Source organism: Salvelinus namaycush, chromosome 40, assembly GCF_016432855.1.
Source record: "Salvelinus namaycush isolate Seneca chromosome 40, SaNama_1.0, whole genome shotgun sequence".
NCBI classification, from domain to species: domain Eukaryota; kingdom Metazoa; phylum Chordata; class Actinopteri; order Salmoniformes; family Salmonidae; genus Salvelinus; species Salvelinus namaycush.
In genome coordinates, this window is record NC_052346.1 from 22,030,547 (window position 1) to 22,048,663 (window position 18,117).

An 18,117-nucleotide genomic window follows, 5' to 3' on the forward strand; every position below is an offset into this window, starting at 1 on the left:
TGCTATATTAATGATCAGTTTCCGTTATTGTCGCAAACTATTATTTATCCAGGCTAACATAAGAAACTCTGCCTGGATACTTGCATGCAAGCTAACATTAACACTAACTTAGCTGCTCTAGCCTACTATGGTCCCTCTGGCCAGGATAAACAAAGCGGCAATGTTGTGTATTGTATATACAGTATTTAACTAAAAACAGTTTATTTCATTTAATTATACACATGAGAAAAAAGTGTCTGCCCAGCATAAATTCATGTACAAACATAATTTTTCATTACATTCTTGTCATTTAGCAGATGTTTTTATCCAGAGAGACTTACAGGACAAATAAGAGTTAATTGGCTTGCTCAAGGGCACAATGACAGATTTTCCCCCTAGTCGGCTCAGGATTCAAACCAGTGACCTTTCAGTTACTGGCCCAACACTCTTAACCGCTAGGCTACCTGCCGCCAGATCAATTAACTTCAATACAGTTATTCAAATACATTCATCATCAATGACTAAAATAATGAATCTAGTATTAAAAAACAAATTAATAAACACAAGTAGTCGATTCATAGCCTGTTTATCATTAAACAAAATTGTTTAGTAATATAAAATAATCCACCCAAACTAACGCTAAAAACGGATCACCCCAATCTGTAGAATCTCTTCTCACAGTGTGTTTTTACATTGCCCAATCGGGAAAAACTATTGCCACATTGAGAGCAGAAGTAAGGCTTCTCTCCTGTGTCTGTTCTCTGATGACCTTTTAGCTCAACTGTTGTTGTAAAACATTTTCTACAGTCAGATCTTGTGTTTACCTTGGTGTCTTTTGAAATGACCCAGTTGAGAGAAACTCTTTCCACAGTCAGAGCAGGAGTAAGGCTTCTATCCTGTGTGTATACGTTCATGTTGTTTTAAGGTGCCCAGTCGAGAGAAACTCGCCCCACAGTCAGAGCAGGAGTAAGGCTTCTCTCCTGTGTGTATACGTTCATGTTGTTTTAAGGTGCCCGGATGAGAGAAACTCGCCCCACAGTTAGAACAGGAGTAAGGCTTCTCTCCTGTGTGTATACGTTCATGTCTTTTTAAATCACCCAGTTGAGAGAAACTCTTTCCACAGTCAGAGCAGGAGTAAGGCTTCTCTCCTGTGTGTGTTCTTTGATGAATTATTAGCTCAGTTGATGTTGTGAAGCATTTTACACAGTCAGAGCAGGAGTAAGGCTTCTCTCCTGTGTGTATACGTTCATGTTGTTTTAAGGTGCCCGGATGAGAGAAACTCGCCCCACAGTCAGAGCAGGAGTAAGGCTTCTCTCCTGTGTGCATACGTTCATGTTGTTTTAAGTTGCCCAGTCGAGAGAAACTCGCCCCACAGTCAGAGCAGGAGTAAGGCTTCTCTCCTGTGTGTGTACGTTCGTGTTGTTTTAAGGTGCCCAGTCGAGAGAACCTCGCCCCACAGTCAGAGCAGGAGTAAGGCTTCTCTCCTGTGTGTGTTCTTTGATGAACTTTTAGCTCAGTTGATGTTGTGAAGCATTTTACACAGTCAGAGCAGGAGTAAGGCTTCTCTCCTGTGTGTGTTCCATGATGAACTTTTAGCTCAGTTGATGTTTTGAAGCATTTTACACAGTCAGAGCAGGAGTAAGGCTTCACTTCTGTATGTATACGTTCATGTCTTTTTAAGTGGCCCAGTTGAGAGAAACTCTTTCCACAGTCAGAGCAGAAGTAAGGCTTCTCTCCTGTGTGTATACGTTCATGTTGTTTTAAGGTGCCCAGTCGAGAGAAACTCGCCCCACAGACAGAGCAGGAGTAAGGCTTCTCTCCTGTGTGTGTTCTTTGATGAACTATTAGCTCAGTTATTGTTGTGAAGCATTTTACACAGTCAGAGCAGGAGAAAGGCTTCTCTCCTGTGTGTATACGTTTATGTTGTTTTAAGGTGCCCAGTCGAGAGAACCTCGCCCCACAGTCAGAGCAGGAGTAAGGCTTCTCTCCTGTGTGTGTTCTCTGATGAATTTTTAGCTCAGTTGATGTTGTGAAGCATTTGACACAGTCAGAGCAGGAGTAAGGCTTCTCTCCTGTGTGTATACGTTTATGTTGTTTTAAGGTGCCCAGTCGAGAGAACCTCGCCCCACAGTCAGAGCAGGAATTAGGCTTCTCTCCTGTGTGTGTTCTCTGATGAATTTTTAGCTCAGTTGATGTTGTGAAGCATTTTACACGGTCAGAGCAGGAGTAAGGCTTCTCTCCTGTGTGTATTTTTAGGTGTGTTTTTAGCTTTGATAGAAGTGGGAAAATCTCCTCACAATGTGGGCAGTGGTGAGACGTCTTAGCTCTGTGATCTTCCTGATGTTTCTCTCTGGATGTAGAGAATGTCTCAACATGGTCTCCTGTGTGAACAACACCAGAAGAACCAGTCAGTTGGTGTGATATTCATGTCAATCAAATGTATATTATGAAGCCCTTTTTACATCAGTTGTAACAAAGTGTTTTATAGAAACCAACCCAAATTCCCCAAAGAGCAAGCAATGCAGATGTAGAAGCACAGTGGCCATGAGAACCCCCCTAGAAAATAGGAACCTTGGAAGAAACAGAGGAACCAGGCTCAAAGGGGTGGCCAGTCCTCTTCTGGCTGTACCGGGTGACATACAGTTGAAGTCAGAAGTTTACATACACTTAGGTTGGAGTCATTAAAACTAATTTTTCAACCACTCCACAAATGTCTTGTTAATAAACTATAGTTTTGGCAAGTCGGTTAGGACATCTACTTTGTGCATGACACAAGTAATTTTTCCAACAATTGTTTACAGACAGATTATTTCACTTATAATTTTCTGTATCACAATTAGTGGGTCAGAAGTTTACACACACTAAGTTGACTGTACCTTTAAACAGCTTGGAAAATTCCAGAAAATTATGTCATGGCTTTAGAAGCTTCTGATAGGCTAATTTATATCATTTGAGTCAATTGGAGGTGTACCTGTGGATGTATTTCAAGGCCTACCTTCAAACTCTCTGCCTCTTTGCTTGACATCATGGGAAAATCAAAAGAAATCAGCCAAGACCTCACAAAAAAAATTGTAGACCTCCACAAGTCTGGTTCATCCTTGGGAGCAATTTCCAAATGCCTGAAGGTACCACGTTCATCTTTACAAACAATAGTATACAAGTATAAACAGCATGGGACCACGTAACCGTCATACCGCACAGGAAGGAGACGCATTCTGTCTCCTAGAGATGAACGTACTTTTGTGCTAAAAGTGCAAATCAATCCCAGAACAACGGCAAAGGACCTTGTGAAGATGCTGGAGGAAACAGGTACAAAAGTATCTATATTCACAGTAAAACGAGTCCTATATCGACATAACCTGAAAGGCTGCTCAGCAAGGAAGAAGCCACTGCTCCAAAACCGCCATAAAAAAGCCAGACCACGGTTTGCAACTGCACATGGGGAAAAATATTGTACTTTTTGGAGAAATGTCCTATGGTTTGATTAAACAAAAATAGAACTGTTTGGCCATAATGACCATCGTTATGTTTGGAGGAAAAAGGGGGAGGCTTGCAAGCTGAAGAACACCATCCCAACCGTGAAGAACGGGGGTGGCAGCATCATGTTGTGGGGGTGCTTTGCTGCAGGAGGGACTGGTGCACTTCACAAAATAGATGGCATCATGAGGGAAGAAAATGATGTGGATCAGTCAAGAAGTGAAAGCTTGGTCGCAAATGGGTCTTCCAAATGGACAATGACCCCAAGCATGCTTCCAAAGTTGTGGCAAAATGGCTTAAGGAGAACAAAGTCAAGGTATTGGAGTGGCCATCACAAAGCCCTGACCTCATTCCTATAGAACATTTGGGGGCAGAACTGAAAAAGCGTGTGCGAGCAAGGAGGCCTACAAACCTGACTCAGTTACACCAGCTCTGTCAGGAGGAATGGGCCCAACTTATTGTGGGAAGCTTGTGGAAGGCTACCCGAAACGTTTGATCCAAGTTAAACAATTTAAAGGCAATGCTACCAAATACTAATTGAGTGTATGTAAACTTCTGACCCAACTGGGAAATGTGATGAAAGAAATAAAAGCTGAAATAAATCATTCTCTCTATTATTATTCTGACATTTCACATTCTTAAAATAAAGTGGTGATCCTAACTGACCTAAGACAGGGAATCTTTACTTGGATTAAATGTCAGTAATTGAGTTTAAATGTATTTGGTGTATAAGGTGTATGTAAACTTCTGACTTCAACTGTATGTATTCATGTCAGTAGGCTGTGCAATACAAAAGGGGAATAAAACTATTATAAAAGTGGGTAAGAGTTGAAAGCTAAAAAAGGGCAAAAGTCGTATAAATGTAGCTATATCATCATCCACTCAGTATCACAAGGGTTAGTAACTACAAAGACTCATTTCATAGAACTTTAAAACACTGTCAGTTTGTCTACTTCACTTCTTTAGTCTACTCTCTGATCACTCCAGATAGCTCAGTGAATAAACAAATGCTGGCAATATTGGTGTCAAACCATGCAGATCTCATTAGCATGAAATAACATCTACCTTCTCATTGAAACAGTTCTACTGCAACTTTTCATACACAGTGGGAAGTTGGAACGAACAACACAAGCTTTGTTGCAGTGTGGAGTTTCTCAGCGATGTGATGTCAGAACTACAGAATTCAACCTAGCAATAGACTGGGTCATGTCATGACTTGCCCTTTTGGGTGAGGATCATAGTCGCCAGAACCCCTCACCCCCTCCCCCTCTTTCGCTGTCTCTTTCGCTCTTAAGGGGACCAGTTTTATGGTCCCCTTAACATGTGTCTTGAGGTCGACATCAATTCTTACTGACCTCCAGGCATTGACCTGGAAATGATCTGATGACGTCAGGCTCATTGTGAACAGGTTGCAGCCTACCAGGATACTTGGTTTCCTTCCCTTGGCATGTGCGCTTGTGTAAGCAAACGGACAATGGACAATGGAACATTTAATGAGGATTTATGTTAGGATAACTGAAAACTTGTTAGGGATCGGTGTCCCGTCTACGGGACAGTTGTTACTCAATTAGCATAATGTGTTAACAATGTGGTTTTTAGCGGGGGAAAAAATGTAGGTACATATAAGTATCTTATATGGGCAGAAAGCTTAAATTATTGTTAAAAAGGTCCATATAGCATGCACGATCGATTTTGTATTTCCACTCATTCAACTTGCAAAGAAAGAAATCTGTGAAAATCAAACGCTAAACGTTGTTTCAACCAGTCAAGTTACATTTGTGTTTATTCTTTAGACACTCGAAAAAGTAACCAGCCTTTGCTAGATCAGTCTGCATTCAGTCAATCCACTGGGAAACCAATTTTAGCCAGGATGGCATCATGGCCATACGGCATCATTGCACGCCGATGACACTGGCGGTGTTCACTTGATTGACTGTGTCTTTGTCAAATTACCACCTATCGTTTTGAAACCAAGCTAGCTAGATAGCCAATAAGCTGTGCTTTACGAGAGCAGGTGGAAACCCTTTGTCCGTCACACAATCTTTCAGCTAACCTAGCGCGCCAGGAGGCTAAGTTCCGTTTGGACATTTATGCAAGAACATGTCGAAGCGCGTTACACATATCTGTGAGTTATGAAAACTAAGTGTTTTACAAATTTTGAACTTACAATATGGCTACTAATACTGGAAAAGCTAAATCAAAGTCCAGGTATACAGATTGTGGACGATATTCTAGAATAAATCTATCGGGAAAGTGGACGCTAACGTTACCTTAGACTGGTAAGTGAAATACGAGTCTTTATATTCTTTTATATTGTAAATCCAAAAGCAACAACATGTCAAAGTCAACATCCAATACACATTGGGTTCCCGACTGGCGCAGTGGTCTAACACACTGCAGTACCTGGTTCGAATCCAGGCTGCATCACATCCGGCTGTGATTGGGAGTCCCATTGTGCAGTTCACAATTGGCCCAGCGTCGTCCGGGTTTGTCCGGGGTAGGCGTCATTGTAAATAAGAATTTGTACTGAATTGCCTCGTTAAATAAAGTGTAATATAAAAAAGAAACAAATAATTGGTACACAACCTTCACCACAGTGTTCTCCACTCTATATAATATATGTTTATAGATGTGCTGTTGTATATTTGATGTATTGCTAAAATAAAGGTTCAATATAATAAGTAATGAACTTGAGTTCTTACTGATTGTTTTAGTGGTAAAGACTGACTTCAAAGAGAACACATTCAAGTCCTCCATCCCCCCACTTAGTCTGACTGCTGCTCTCTCTGGCTCCACAACAAACCCCCGCCCGGCCATCTAGAGGTGTGAATACCCAGCCAGCCTACAAGTAGATGGTAAGTGCTTTACAGCAGAAAGAGACTTGGGACCAGCAGCACAATATTGTGTAGAGGGTGTTCTAAATACTGTAATTATAAATAGTGTGTACCGTTTTTTTTGTTTGTATGTTTTTTACTTTGTGTGTGGTTTGTGGTGTGTTCACTTATGACATTAGATCAGTGTTGGCTGCTAACTTGGCCTTTATCTTAAATATTTCACTTCTGTGTTTGGAGACATTGGATCAGCATTCTTGTCGTGTCTCCTGTTAGAGGACTGGCCACCCCTCATAGCCTGGTTCCTCTCTAGGTTTCTTCCTAGGTTCCAGCCTTTCTAGGGAGTTTTTCCTAGCCACAGTGCTTCTACATCTGCATTGCTTGCTGTTTGGAGTTTTAGGCTGGGTTTCTGTACAGCACATTGTGACATCAGCTGATGTAAGATTTATAAATACATTTGATTGTTTTGGGCCAATCGTGAAGGACACCTGGGTGACTTCATACTAAATGTCATGTAGCTTGCTCATTCTTGAAGTTATCAGTCTGAAACTTTGCACATAAACTGCTGCCCTCTTGTGGAGACCATCTAAACTACCTCCAGCTTCCTAGCTGAACGTGACCTTTCTCTTGCATTTCAAAGCTCAAATAAAACAGAGAAACAACAGTCCATCATTACTTTAAGGCATGAAGGCCAGTCAATGCGGAACATTTCAAGAACTTTGAAAGTTTCTTCAAGTGCAGTGGAAAAAACCATCACTCACTATGATGAAACTGGGCTCTCATGAGGACCGCCACAGGAAAGAAAGACCCAGAGTTACCTCTGCTGCAGAGAATAGGTTAGAGTTAACTGCACCTCAGATTGCAGCCCAAATAAATGCTTCACAGAGTTCAAGTAACAGACACATCTCAACATAAACTGTTCAGAGGAGGCTGCGTGAATCAGGCCTTCATGGTCGAATTGCTGCAAAGAAACCACTACTAAAGGACACCAATAACAAGAAGAGACTTGCTTGGGCCAAGAAACACGAGCAATGGACATTAGACTGGTGTAAATCTGTCCTTTGGTCTGATGAGTCCTAATTTGAGATTTTTGGTTGCAACCGCCGTGTCTTTGTGAGACGCAGAGTAGGTGAACGGATGATCTCTGCATGTGTGGTTCCCACCATGAAGCATGGAGATGGAGGTGTGATGGTGCTTTGCTGGTGACACGGTCTGTGATTTATTTAGAATTCAAGGCACACTTAACCAGCATTCTGCAGCAATACGCCATCCCATCTGGTTTGTGCTTAGTGGGACTATCATTTCTTTTTCAACAGGACAATGACCCAAAACACACCTCCAGGCTGTGTAAGGGCTATTTGACCAAGGAGAGTGATGAGGTGCTGCATCAGATGACCTCGCCTCCACAATCACCCGACCTCAACCCAATTGAGATGGTTTGGGATAAGTTGGACTGCAGAGTGAAGGAAAAGCAGCCAACAAGTGCTCAGCATACATGGGAGCTCTAGGCCGAGTTGCTGTCATGTTAAATGCTTTCCATACGTAAATTGTTTGCCTCACAGTGAACTGAAGGAGCTCAAATCTTTTTGAGAGGATTTTATAGCCTTCCCCAGACTGATGTGTTCCAACTACCCTCGTCCTGTTGTCCTCTGAGTTCTCCTTTCCTCTCGGCATGGTGTGCTTTGCATTCACCTGGATGGGTAACACATAACTGACCAGGTTTCTTATCTCTGTCAGAGTCCCGCACAAACTCTTTCCTAACGATCTCTCCTTTGATTGGTTCATTTGGTACCCAATTATTTACCCACCTGAATCTACTTACCTACTTGATTTAACCAACTTGGGGTTCACTTATTTTTGCACCTGCACTAATTCCTTTCTAATGTTATTTTTCCACTATACACATTATTTCCTCTACACCAACATATGGTATTGGTATTAATAAACATGTTATGTCAGATCAAAAGACTGGTTCTGATTAAATGAAGATTTCAGGGTAAAAACAAAAAAATCTCTAATTGCACAAAAGGTTCACTACTTTCAAGCAGCACTGTATATATTTGCCACTGCTTGGTCGACCAACATCTATCCACCAAACAATCGACCAGTTGACTAAATGGGTCAGCCCTAAAAGCTGTTCAACAGTTGAGGGCAAAAAGGGGCATAAGGGGTGAATATTATGAGTCGTAATCAATTATCATCCTCCACTCACGATCACAAGGGTTAGTAACTACACAGACCCATTTCATATCATCCTCCACTCACTATCACAAGGGTTAGTAACTACACAGACCCATTTCATATCATCCTCCACTCACTATCACAAGGGTTAGTAACTACACAGACCCATTTCATATCATCCTCCACTCACTATCACAAGGGTTAGTAACTACACAGACCCATTTCATATCATCCTCCACTCACTATCACAAGGGTTAGTAACTACACAGACTCATTTCAAAGAACTTCAAAACATTGGCAGTTTGTCTACTTCACTTCTTTAGTCTGCTATCTGAACACTCCAGATAGCCCAGTTGTTCAGGGATGTGTGATGTCAGAATTACAGAATTCAACCTATCAATAGACTTGGTCATAACTTATGGAGGTCTAATTTATGAAGATAACTTATAGATAGATAGAACCTGCTCTTACCATGATTAACAGATTTCCCAATCGTCTCCTCCTCTTCTTCATCTTTAATGTTAACATTCAGCTCCAGTGTTTGACTGCAGTCTTCCAGCTTCACTGATGCCATCTCTGGATCCTGCAGTGCAAACTGGGCTCCACTGTCACAATTAGGACCCAGTGACTGTAGGTTTGGATTCAGTGTGGAAGGAGAGAGGCAGGCTGGGTTTGTCCTCACTGTTGATGTTACAAACCTCAGACTTAATCTGAGTCAGCCTGTAGTAATAAAGAGAAACAGACACAAAAGTTAGTCTTATATTCTGGCACTTTCTTTATTCTCAAACTATATTAGATCAGGTACCTAAGCATTGACAAACCATTCAATTCATTTTAAATTAGACACAAGGTTCACACTATAAATTAGTCTACACAATGTAAATGCACTAAACCTATAGTAGATTTCCTAAATTCACACACAGAGCATTCAGAAAGTATTCAGACCCCTTGACTTTTCCACGTTTTGTTACGTTACAGCCTTATTATAAAATGGATTCAAATGTTTTCCCCCTCGCCAATCTACAGACGATACCCCATAATGACAAAGCAAAAACATGCTATTAGAATTTTTTGCAAATGTATATATTTTTTTACTGAAATATCGCATTTACTTTAGTATTCAGACCATTTACTCAGTACTTTTTTGAAGCACCTTTGGCAGCGATTACAGCCTCAAGTCTTCTTGGGTATGACTCTACAAGCGTGGCACTAGAGGTCGACCGATTAATGGCATGGCCGATTAATTAGGGCCGATTTCAAGTTTTCATAACAATCGTAATCGGCATTTTTGGACTCCGATTATGGCTGATTACACTGCATTCCACGAGGAAACTGCGTGGCAGGCTGACCACCTGTTACACGAGTGCAGCAAGGAGCCAAGGTAAGTTGCTAGCTAGCATTAAACTTATCTTATAAAAAACAATCAATCTTCACATAATCACTAGTTAACTACACATGGTTGATGATATTACTAGGTTGACTAGCTTGTCCTGCGTTGCATATAATCAATGCGGTGCCTGTTAATTATCATCGAATCACAGCCTACTTCGCCAAACGGGGGATGATTTAATTAACAAAAGCACATTCGCGAAAAAAGCACAATCGTTGCACGAATGTACCTAACCATAAACATCAATGCCTTTCTTAAAATCAATACACAGAAGTCTATTTTTTTTTTAAACTGCATATTTAGTTAAAAGAAATTCATGTTAGCAGGCAATATTAACTAGGGAAATTGTGTCACTTCTCTTGCGTTCATTGCACGCAGAGTCAGGGTATATGCAACAGTTTGGGCCATCTGGCTCGTTGCGAACTAATTTGCCAGAATTTTACATAATTATGACATAACATTGAAGGTTGTGCAATGTAACAGCAATATTTAGACTTAGGGTTGCCGCCCGTTCGATAAAATACGGAACGGTTCAGTATTTCACTGAAAGAATAAACGTTTTGTTTTCGAAATGACCGTTTCCGGATTTTACCATATTAATGACCAACGGCTCGTATTTCTGTGTTTATTATAATTAAGTCTATGATTTGATAGGTCAGTCTGACTGAGCGGTGGTAGGCGGCAGCAGGCTCATAAGCATTCATTCAAACTTTACTGCGTTTGCCAGCAGCTCTTAGCAATGCTTGCTTCACAGCGATGTTAATGACTTCAATCCTATCAACTCCTGAGATTAGGCTGGCAATACTAAAGTGCCTATTAGAACATCCAATAGTCAAAGGTATACGAAATACAAATGGTATAGAGAGAAATAGTCGACGCGTCATAATTCTTATAATAACTACAACCTAAAACTTCTTAACTGGGAATATTGAACCACCAGCTTTCATATGTTCTCATGTTCTGAGCAAGGAACATAAACGTTAGCTTTTTTACATGGCACATATTGCACTTTTACTTTCTTCTCCAACAAAGTGTTTTTGCATTATTTAAACCAAATTGAGCATGTTTCATTATTTAGTTGAGACTAAATAGATTTTATTTATGTATTATATGAAGTTAAAATAAAAGTGTTCATTGTTCATATATATATATATATTTTAAAAAATCATCCAATTAATCTGTATCTGCTTTTTTTGGTCCTCCAATAATCGGTATCGGCGTTAAACTCATAATCGGTCGACCTCTACTTGGCACACCTGTATTTGGGGAGTTTCTCTCATTCTTCTCTGCATTTCCTCTCAAGCTCTGTCAGGTTGGATGGTGAGCATCGCTAAACAGCCATTTTCAGGTCTCTCCAGGGATGTTCGATCTAGCTGTGTTGTCTTGGCTGTGTGCTTAGGGTCGTTGTCCTGTTGGAAGGTGAACCTTCACCCCAGTCTGAGGACCTTGGAAGGTTTTCATTAAGGATCTCTTTGTAATTTGCTCCATTATTTTTTCCCTCGATCCTGACTAGTCTCCCAGTCCCTGCCGCTGAAAAACATCCAAGCGGGCTGTCATGTGCCTTTTACTGAGATCATGTGCCTTTTACTGAGGTCATGTGCCTTTTACTAAGGAGTGGCTTCCGTCTGGACACGCTACCATAAAGTGCTGAGTGGTGAAGCGCTGCAGAGATGGTTGTCCTTCTGGAAGGTTCTCCCATCTCCACAGAGGAACTCTGGTGCTCTGTCAGAGTGACCATTGGGTTCTTGGTCACCTCCCTGACCACGGCCCTTCTACCCGATTACTCTGTTTGGCCGGGCGGTGAGCTCTAGGAAGAGTCATTCCTGTCTCAAAGCTCTACAGACAAATCCTTTGACCTCATGGTTTTGGTTTTTGCTCTGACATGCACTGTTAATTCTGGGACCTTATATAAACAGGCGTGTGCCTTTCCAAATCATGTCCAATCAATTGAATTTACCACAGGTGGACAACAATCAAGTAGTAGAAACATGTCAAGGATGATCAATGGAAACAGGATGCACCTGAGCTCATTTTTGAGTCTCATAGCAAAGGGTTCGAATACGTATGTAAATAAAGCGTTTGTTATTTTTGCAAACAAATCTAAACATCTGTTTTCGCTTTGTCATTATGGGGTATTGTGTGTAGATTGATGAGGAAAAATGTAATTTAATCAATTTTAGAATAAGGCTAATGTAACAAAATGTGGAAAAGAGGAAGGGGTCTGAATTGTTCCCGAATGCACTGTAAGGAATTGGCAACTCGTTCTCAATCTGATAAATAAGGTAGGCCCCTTGATTTTAACATCTGAACAAAGAGGACAGGCTAACAAGCTTTTCAAACAGTTGGAGACAGAATGGTGTGTTCATTACAATTCAACTGTTCAACCTTGTTATCTAATAGATCCAAGTTGGCTAAACTTGAAATATAAAGATTAGCTGGCTAATCACTAGCACGTGGGCTTGAGAGATTGTTGATGAGACCTGTGTTCATTTTCTATAATGCATACAATAAGTTACTCATTACTAGTTACATTTGTAACAAAAACGGGCATTTTAATAGACTTGAAAGCCAGATCAGTGATTATTGCAATAACAACAAAAAAGCAGGTTCAACTATTTTTAATAAAATAATAAATGATTAGTGGGTCTTATGGTTGTGGATGGCTTAAATTTAGCCTAAATATAACGTCACAAGCCCTGAATTCATTCGATTGTTGCTGACTGTTAGAAAGGCAGTGTATTTGACCTTTAATTGTACAACGCTTATTTAGAGAAAACTAAATGTAGATATCTTGAATCGCCCATAAGTTTGAAAAACTTAAGATACAGCTGTATGATTTTTAGTCCATATCGCCCAGCCCTAACGGAGTACATTAGAGTAGAGTACAATACAGTACGTTATACTGTACTATACTCTATACTGTTGTACTGTACTGAACTAACCGTTACTTTTCTTTCCTGTACTCTACTGTACTGTGCTTTCAAATCTTGTGAAACAGTAGCTATGTTTCCAACAAGTTATCCAGGCGTTGTTTTTGTTGACATTTATAAAAGGTTTGAATAGAAAATAGATCAGACAATTGCCCGCTAGGTTGTTTCCATTTAACCATCTGGTGCTGATAAAAACAGCTGGAGGTAATGACGCATCCCGTACCGCCAAAACGATTCAACAAACACTGTTTTCATCCTCATTTGTCAGAATAAAGAAACTTAAACAAAAGAAACATCCACCCGTCAAACAGATAAAAATGTTGTCGAGCATTAAAACATTTCTCCTATATCTGCCGTTTCCATTACACATGTCGCAAATACTTTTTATACCACATTGCTTTTGTTGAATTCACCTGAGTCAATGGAAACCTGCCTAATGATGTCTGAGTGATTGGTTCAGATTTGGTCAGGTCTAATGTTTGGGTCAAGTAAAAAAAAGACATCCAAAAGACGTTGACGTGGGTCCGTGTTTACTGGGGTGTATCCTACAATGTCGGCCTATTACTTTATTTTATGAATGTCCATCCATGTGGTAGGCCTAGCGTTTGTAAAACAGCCAGTTGCATTGGCTTTATTAGTTCTGGTTCCTGTGATTAATACATTTGCCTATTTAAGCTCTGAATAGACCTATCAGCTACCCAACTTTATCAGGAAATATCCTGAGCTGATTTGCAATGAGAATCAATGCGTTTACACAGCAGTTTACACAATGCAGAAGTATTTTTTTGTTGTTGCTATGATCATCTCGTCAAAAATGTACAGAGAAACTTGAAACCACTGATTATCATGACAATTTAGCTGACAGGGTTAAACTCCCGGACAACAGTGGTTTCAGAGTCCTGCAATAGAGCTGAGATGCTAATATTTGTGTAAACTCTACATAGTTGTGTTCTGTGGGTGTCACTGAGTAGGCTGAACAATCCATAGGTAAGAATGTAGAGTGCAATATGAATGTCCAACAAACAAAAGACCCTCCGTACTCAACTGGCGGACCGCGGACCGGATCCAGAATGGGGTGAATACGGACGCCCTAATGTTTGCCTTTGGGCTTCGAAGCCTGGTAAAAAAGACATGGACAGGTTTAGGATTGCAGGAAATTAGCTTTAAAACAGCAAAATGTTTCCTCCGCTATGAGGAGGGTTGTTAAGATTTTGGGGTTGCAAGTTAGGGGTTTGTTACAACGCCAATAAATGACAATATGCATCTGGACCGTTGCCACCTAGGAAATGTGTGTGACTGGACCTTCTCAAATAGTACTGGAGTACCCCTGTAATAGACTGACTGGGAAGGTGATTTTTCAGTCAAAGTCCTGCAATAAGAGCTAAGAAGCTAATATTTGTGTTAACTCTTGATAATAGTTTTCTGTTGGTGTCACCTGTTTCATGGGTGCACAATCCAACCCGATTCATGAGTGAATATATGAATGCCCCCAATGCAAATGTGTGGTCCAATACCTCCACAGTGTGATTTCAATGTTTTTTTTCTGGTTATTTTCAAACTTTTTAATTACATTTTTTAACCTTTATTTAACTAGGCAAGTCAGCTAAGAACATATTCTTATTCACAATGAGACCAAGACCGGCCAAACCTGGACGACGCTGGGCCAATTGTGCGCCGCCCTATGGGACTCAATAATGAAACTAAATCATTATTGTAATTAATTTTAAATAAAGTAACAACATTCAAATGTTTGGCATGTTTAGCGTTATCTAATCCAAATATGGCATGATTCCACTATTTTGTATCAGTTTGCGTCACTTTCAATGAGGAACTTTTATTTTGAGGGCGAACCGCAAATTCCACTATTGTGGCTAATCGTTATTGTAGCTAGCTTCACATGGGTAGGGACAAGCGAGTACCAGGGCTGCTTCCAGCAGGAGGACGGAGACGTTGGCCACGATCAGATATAAATGTATTATGTAGAACAAACATGCCTCTGATTCTAAGGAATCATGTCAGTTGTATTCAGAGCATTTCTATCTGCAACTTTCCAAAATGTTTTTGTTCTGAACATCCCCAGGCGAAACCCACTGAGCTACATACGAACCTGCAAAGCCTCACAAATTAACGCGTGGTGGGCTCCGCATCGTGCGCTTTTAAAATATTTTTTTTTTGCACGTTCTTCACTCAATCGGTTTGGCAACAAAACCTTTCCCAAACGTGATAATACCTTGACAGTTGTGTTATCTAACATGTTATTACGTTATTTCGATATTAGACAGTTTAAACGTGCTATTACATACCTGTAGTAATAAAGAGGAACGGACAGCACAGTTTAAACGTTTTCTAAATTCTAAAGAGTGGTGTGCGCCTACCGGAACTTCCTGTTTATCCCCACTACCAAAGTGCAACAGAGACATCTATTGGATTGATGGACTAACTTCTGCTAAATCATGTAGAATATAAAAGTGAGATTGATTAGCTAGACAAATAAAAGTTGGTTTAAAAAACTAAAGGGGTGTCTGTTTTAGTGTCTAAGTTTTTCAACCCATTACATATGTATTGTAGATGATCTCTGTGGAAGGCCAAGAAGATCATCAAGAACCTCAGCCACCAGAGCCACGGCCTGTTCACCCTGCTACCATCTATCAGGCGGAGACAGTACAGGTGCATCAAAGCTGGGACAGAGAGAATGAAAGCACTTCTATCTCCAGGCCACAAGACTGTTAAACAGTCATCCTTGATTTGATTTAGAGAATATTGGTGACTAGCAAATTGGCTTGTCCCAGTGTGTAGAGGTGTCATGACATGTATTGAGTAGATAAATATAGATATACAGTACCAGTTAAAAGTTTGGACACACCTACTCATTCCAGGGTTTTTCTTTATTTTTATTATTTTCTACATTGTATAATAATAGTGAAGACATCAAAACTATGAAATAGCACATATGGAATCATGTAGTAACCAAAAAATTGTTAAACAAATTAAAATATATTTTATATTTGAGATTCTTCAAAGTAGGCGCCCTTTGACTTGATGACAGCTTTGCACACACTTGGCATTCTCTCAACCAGCTTCACCTGGAATGCAGTCTTGAAGGAGTTCCCACATATGCGGAGCACTTGTTGGCTGCTTTTCCTTCACTCTGTGGTCCAACTCATCACAAACCATCTCAATAATGTGTTGAGGTCAGTGATTGTGGGGGCCAGGTCATCTGATGCAGCACTCCATCACTGTCCTTCTTGGTCAAATAGCCCTTACACAGCTATTCCTGTTGTTAATTTGAATGCCATGAATTAAACAAAAGCATTATATACACCCAAAACTACTACAATGATTCAGTAGATCAATAAAGTTACAGTACTCTAGCAGGTCTCACAGCTGCTTATGCTGACAAAACATGTTAGAGAATAGGTCAGATTTAGCTTTGTGATGCTCATTTCAACTTCCTGTCTTGTTCAGCTTCAGAAAAACAGTAAATATGTCACTTGAAACATCGTTTTTTGGTAATTCCTTATACAAAAGAAAAGAGTTTGACCAGTACAAAAAATTAAGCAAGTTTCAATTAAGTTATCCAAACATAGCATAATTAATGATTAAAATAACTAATCTAGTTTTAAAATAAAATGTATTAAACAAAAAGTATCCACCCAAACTAATGGTGAAAACTGATCATCACACCATCTCTATCTGATACATGTTGTGTCTACTAACTCATTCCCACAGAAAACTGATCATCACACCATCTCTATCTGACACATGTTGTGTCTACTAGCTCATTCCCACAGAAAACTGCAGAGGGAAGCAGTACCACCCAGTCAACCAGCCTCACAGAGGGTGTTCAACCCTAAAAGCAAATCTAAGGTGCTCTTAGAGAGTGTGTTACAATTTATTGAGAATTAAGTGATGGAATGATTTTAATCTTCACTAGTCAGAGAACAGATGAGGTTTCTCACATTTATGTATATGTTGGTGTCTTTTTAAGTGGCCATGTTGAGAGAAACTCTTCCAACGGTCAGAGCAGGAGTAAAGCTTCTCTCCTGTGTCTATTTTTAGGTGTATTTTTTAGCTTTGATAGAATTGGGAAAATCTCCTCAATGTGGGCAGTGGTGAGACTTCTTAGCGCTGGGATCTTCCTGCTGTTGATCTCTGGTTGTAGAGAATGTCTCAATATGGTCTCCTGTGTGAACAACATCAGAAGAACCAGTCAGCTGGTGTGATATACATGTCAATCACATGTATTTTATAAAGCCCTTTTTACAGCTGCAGTTGCCACAAAGTGCTTTACAGATACCCTAACCTATCAGGCGTAAAAGAAACACCAGAAGCTTACGATTTTCAGGTGTTTGGCTTCCTCTCTGCCTTTTCCCTGAAAAAACAGATGTTTCCGGTGTTCGTTTACTCCACTGAGGGTGCAGGTACTGAGACTAAAACCCCAAAGAGCAATGCAGAAGCATAGTGGCTAGTAAAAACTCCCTAGAAGGAAGGAACCTAGGAAGAAACCTAGACAGGAACCAGACTCCGAGCAGTGGCCGGGCTCTGGCTGGGCCACTCCAGGACATCACGAGACTTGTCCAGAAGCCACTCCTGCGTTGTCTTGGCTGTGTGTTCAGGGTCGTTGTCCTGTTGGAAGGTGAACCTTCACCCCCAGTCTGAAGTCCTGAGCGCACTCTGGAGCAGGTTTTCATCAAGAATCTCTCTGACATCTACTGTCAACTGTGGGACCTTATATAGACAGGTGTGTGCCTTTCCAAATCATGTCCAATCAATTGAATTTACCACAGCTGGACTCCAATCAAATTGTAGAAACATCTCAAGGATAGTCAATGGAAACAGGATGCACCAGAGCTCAATTTCAAGTCTGATAGCAAAGGGTCTGAATACTTATGTAAATAAGTATTTCTGTTTAAATTTGTGTTTTTTTGTAAACATTTCTAAAAACCTGTTTTCATTGGAATTATGGGGTATTGTGTGTAGATTGCTGAGGAAAACGTTTTATTCAATACATTTTAGAATAAGGCTGTAAAGTAACAAAATGTGGAAAAAGTCAAAGGGGTCTAAATACTTTCGAAAGCACTGTAGCTAATTTAGAAAAACAGGATTGTCTTTTTCTCCCCTTTTTTAATGTTACAAATAACAATGGAAATCAACAACTGTCTGTTGTCATATGTTTCTTTCTCGTAAGCCTTTCCCATCCTGGAGTCTGAGACCTTGTGGAAATCTGTGGTAGAGAATAATGTATGCCAATTTAGACACTACATTACCCTACAGTAGTTATCATCATCATGCTTTCCATGGTTTAAGCCTATAGCTAGCTATGCCTTGC

At 40.3% G+C, this 18,117-nt stretch overlaps 1 pseudogene; it reads right to left on the reverse strand.

The window, feature by feature from the left end:
• Positions 1-245: 245 nt before the first annotated feature.
• Positions 246-2,235, reverse strand: LOC120033649 (annotated as a pseudogene).
• Positions 2,236-18,117: the final 15,882 nt, after the last annotated feature.